Raw genomic sequence first — 5418 nt, 5'->3', positions numbered from 1 at the left:
GTTCTTAACTGCATCTGTCTTCAGGAGCAGAAAGACAAGGCGGGTGAGGTAATATCTTTTGATTGGACCAATTTCTGCTGGTGAGAACAGAATGAAAAATGCTAATGGTACCACATGGGGTGCCCAATTCAGGAAATCTTAAATTTAAGCTTGTGGATAATTCCCCATTCACTTCAATCGAACTTAAACAGACGCTTCGGTGTTGTCCTGGATCAGGATATTTTCCTGATTTGAAGCCTGAAATTGTTACGAATTACAGCAAAAGTGCTCACTACATTTTCAGCAAGCCATGTCGCTTTGTCCTGAAACTACATTGCCTGTTGCCATGGTGTGAGTCATAACAGGATATCATCTACATGTCCATTTCACACACACCACTGCTTGTGTACTGACTGACATCTTTTACTACCTTCCTTCTCCTTATGCACCTCACAGGTGTGGGTAGGATTTAGACCATAATATATTTTAAAATGTCCAGGTATCATTGGCTTAAACAGCTGCAGCTTTAGAGGTTGTCATCACACACAGCATTACTAGAGAAATCACATTGTAGAACACAGGCTGTAAATGGTTTAAGTCTTATGATAAGACGACCCTAAGAAGAGCTCTGTGCAGCTTGAAAGCTTGTCTTTTTCACCAACAGAAGTTGTCCAGTAAAAGGTATTACCTCACCCACCTTGTATCTTTATGATAAAGTGATATATAATTATGCATGACTGGAGCTGAGTGACTAATGATATAATTTTTCATAAGTGTTTATTCATATATTTTAATTAATTTTCTTAAGCCTAAATTTGTACCCATTTTGTGCTGCTTTCTGCAAGCATCTGAGTGATATTGTTTCCTGGCATATTCACAGACAGCCAGTTTCAGCATTTGCACCAGAAATTCTTGCATAGTCCCCCAATCAGTGAGCAAGAAAAACAAAAGTGATTTATCTGACAAATTACAGCTAAGCAAAACAGCATGACTTGAGATTAGGGCATCCATTAACTAATTTAAAAAGATGAATACATTTAGATAATTAATAAATCTGAGAAAATCACTATATGCTCATGAATATTCTGTGAGAAGAAAAAAGGCTAAATTAATCAAATACATTTTTTATCATGAATTATTTGCTCAGGTCTATGAAAAGGTAAGGAATTTCTTCCACAAAAATGTCATGGATGACTTACTGAGTATATGTATTTTTCCTAGTGCCTGTATTTCTAGGACATCCAGCTAGAGCCTAATCAGATCAACCTACAAAAGATCTAAAACTGCTTTCATGTTTAAATCAGTTTTCTATTAAAACTAAATTCATTTGAAACTGAAGATGAAGATTGTAAAGCCACAAGCAAATATGCATTGAGATTATAGTGATTTATGGTTTAACTGTGTCTTTAGAATACAGCCCACTGAACCTTTTCTTCCTTCCACCCTAGTTTTACAGATTGCTATACTTAAAAATGCACAAAGTGAAACATACCTTTATGTAGACCTTAGTTTTTCCTGTGCCACTGACACTTTGGGGCAGTCCTGTTCGTCCTTCTATTACAGTTGTGGTACTTAATCCCAGGTGATGCCAGCACATTCAATATCCTCTGTCTTCTGCCAGTTCTTTGGCCTTCCTTGCTTTTTCTTTCTTCTCTTGGGTATCTAATTCAATGCTTTCTTAGCATGTCTCCCGTCTTCCATATGGTATGCAGGTCCCAACCACATGAGCGTTCTTTCTATGATGATATTTTCCAGCATGTCCTGCTCTGTCAGCTCCCTTTATTCTCATACTAGTTATTTTGTCTTTCCATGTAATCTGTAACATCTTCCTCAGACTTCTGTAATGGGCAGCCTCCAATCTCTTTTTGTTAGCCACTGTCATTGGCCAAGTCTCTGCTCCATACAATAGTGTACTCAGAACAATTGCATGGCAAGACCTCTTGGGAAGAACCAGACGATCACAGGTGATGCCCATCAGGGACTCTGATGGACAGATGTTGAAAGTGCAGGAAGAACAAGCTAAATGATGGAAAGAACATTTCCATTCCTTACTAAACTGACCAGAGCCAACAATCATATACAGGTTCTAGAGACATGCCAATGCTAAGTTAGAAACAGAAGAGGGACCAGTAACACCCGATGAAATTAAAGCCACCATTGCTGAAAGTGAACTGACGAAAAGAAAAAAAAATAATCCAAGGTGATTTTAAAGATGTCAAAGCATAACATTTATACAAAAGGGAATTCAAAAATATAGATGCATCTACATTTTTTAAAATCAGGCCCTGAAGTTTTGGCTGGATGCCTAAGGCATAATGCTGCTTAATTATCCTAGCCTCAGAGACGCACATACTGTCAATATTGTGATGATCACCTCTATTTAGTAAATAGGTCACAATTCATTTGCAGTTCCAGCAAAGAATTTGCATGTCAGACACTTCCATTTATCTATTAATTCTCCAGTGTAGAAAGCACAGGAAAATCTTCCCTACATCATCAGATATTACATTTGAACTCTTCTGTAATTTAACAGTCTGGAAAGCAACAAGAATTCACCTGATTTCACTACCTAAGACTGCTTAAGATTGTTGCATATAGTGTGTTTTTTAAGTACAGTAAACAAAGTAAATAGCAAACTGCAGAATAATTCCCTTAAGAATACTGCAGGTCATTGAAGTTTCTGCTTACTTTTAAATTACACTATTATAAATTGCAAAAAATAAAATAGTTTTCTTCTTCCCAATCTATATTATTATAAATAGACAAGATATAACAGGAAAGATTACATGATGGAATCATACCTCTGGGTAGAAATATATATATATATAATCTGTGAATGCTATCTCCTCCAAAACACTCAATATTACATTTACTGTAGCTTTGATACAATTAGCTATACAGTGATAACTTGTTTAGTCTGGTAGTTTGATAGCTCTATACTGTAAATATTGTGGTCACTACTGAAGTCAGTGGGGGCACCTGGGGGCCCATTTGAAAATAAAGACATTTATTTAAGTGTTAGATTTACAAAAGTGCCTAATTGATGTAGGAGCACAACTCCCATTGACATTCATGTGCTTCTAAATCACTAAGATACTTTGGAAAATCCCACTCTAGGTGCCTAGCAGTCTAACTTTAGACACCCATTGTACATTTTTTTGACCTGTTTATTTATTCCATCAAGAAAATTATGTTAAAAATATGTTATGTTTTGTCAGAAAGCACTTAATGGCAAAAATAAAGTTGCAAATACATCTTGAGTTCTGGAGAAGCCAGATTTTCCGTTTTGTGGAAAATTCCGTGATTTCAAAATTCTTTGCATATGAAACAATGTGAAAACAAAAATATTTGAAATTTCATGCAAAATGAAATTGTGGGGAAAAATTGTTTCTGGCCTATCAAGGTGTTTCATTTTGCTAAAACTGAAAAGATTCATTCTGATTTCAACTTTTTAAATTTTATATTGTATAAGACATTTCAGAAACTGAAATGAAGAAGTTTTGAAACAAAAAATCTTAAATATGCTGATCAAAAAAGGTCCCAGCAGAACATTGTGACCTTATCATATGATTTGATGAAATGACATTTTCTGACAGCAAATGTTCAGTCAGAAAATGTCTGACCAGCTCTACAACCTGAACTATGTTGCAGTGTTTGCACTATGAGATACTCTTTAATGATACGATCACATACTATGTCTTATCCTATATATTATAGAAATATGAGTCACATCTTTTAATATTTTTTTCATTCGGGTATACTTATACCATTTTCATTGTCATAATTGTCCAATATATCTTTATTGATTTTATATGATACGTTCTTTTCTCTAAAGACCTGTATTTTCAGTAACTTATCTGCCATATATTATGCAAAAATACTGCAAAGAGAAGCACATTTCCCATTTTTTATTGTCCTCTGCATCAATTAGCTTGAAGCCAATTTTCTGGGATTTTGCATTCTTTTTAGGTGAGCTGGAGTATCCTTAGTAGCAGTTTAATACTTTGATGCACAAATACTTCATGTATGTATTTCATGTAACTTCAATTATAGGTGAACTAATGTTGATTTTCCACCAAACATGTCTTCTGAACACAGAAAGCTTGCGGAATATCTCTGAGAGTCACCCACATAGTGGCATAAAGGTTACTCAGTCTCAGACTCAAATTCTTTTTTCTGAATCAGAGTCAAAATCCACAGCTGCTTATGCTTTGAAAGGAATCTAGCATAATAGGATCTTTGTTCAGTAAGAAACATCTTTTACAATGGCAAACCATCTACAAGTCTGAAATAATTAGAACTGCAGAATGGCTGAAAACTTCACTGAGCAAATCCCAACTCGTAAGGACAGGAAGCTCTGTTTTATCACTTTTTGCTAGTGGAAACTTGTCATCTACCCAATCCCCAGAAATATGAAAATGAGAAATACCTTGTGACCTGAATAACTTCATCACTATCTCAGCTGGCAGTCAACCGCTGAACTCTCTTCTCCAATCTGTGTCATCTGCTTCTTGATTTTTTCCAAACCCCTATACATACATTAATTCATTTGTGGTTTCATTGCACCAAATTAAGACACAGTGCAAGCCCAATGGAGTCAACTGAGTCAGTATAATTGCACCCATTTCCACCAGTAAACTGCTGCAAGCAGCACCACATTTAAAAAAAAAAAACAGCAGCAGCTTTTTAAATAATTTGGAAACACTATAAATGCCCAAATTGCTGCTATGCAATCTGCCAATGTTATTTTGTGTCATCTGTCATCAGCGCTGTTTATATAACCAGGGGTCAGACAACTTTCTGAGAGTTTTACTCTTCTAGGCCTCGAGTAGGGTGAGTATTGCAAAATATTGTCCAAGAATACTCTTTTGACTTTAAAAAAAATAGTTTTCACTGTATTCAAGGGCCCCCCTTTCAAGCGTGCTTTTTGCAAATCTTCCATTCCAGCAAAAGAATTTACTGTCAGGGATGTTCAGAGAAAGTATGAATTTTAAATTAATTTCAAATTTGTAAATATAGATGTACACACCAGAAACCTCAATCTAAGAGTTATACTTATCCAATGAAAAAAAACCATGTGCTCTATTTCTCTAGTAAAAGCAGCTGGAATTTTGAATATTCACAATGAACTTATATATATATATATATATATATATATATATATATATATATCCCAGAATTAGCCACTTTTTTACAGTAAGTAATTTCAAGTATGAATACATTTGAAAAAAACAAGAATTGTCTGCAGACAAATCATGAACAGACGAAGTGGCGTATAAGAGCAAAACGCTCAGAAAGGAGCAAATTAGCTGGTAGGACTTGTATGATATCACACTTCCTCTGCTGACCTGACTTAGGCCAGTTAAACGTGATTTCTTTCAGTTCAATATCTTACTACTGACGCATATTAAAGTATGTTTGAATAGGGTAAAAAAGTGC

Source organism: Emydura macquarii, unplaced genomic scaffold (assembly GCF_026122565.2).
Source record: "Emydura macquarii macquarii isolate MOO-44397 ecotype Brisbane River unplaced genomic scaffold, CSIRO-AGI_Emac_v2 contig_480, whole genome shotgun sequence".
Classification (NCBI taxonomy): domain Eukaryota; kingdom Metazoa; phylum Chordata; order Testudines; family Chelidae; genus Emydura; species Emydura macquarii.
Note: the sequence above shows the minus strand (reverse complement) of the source record.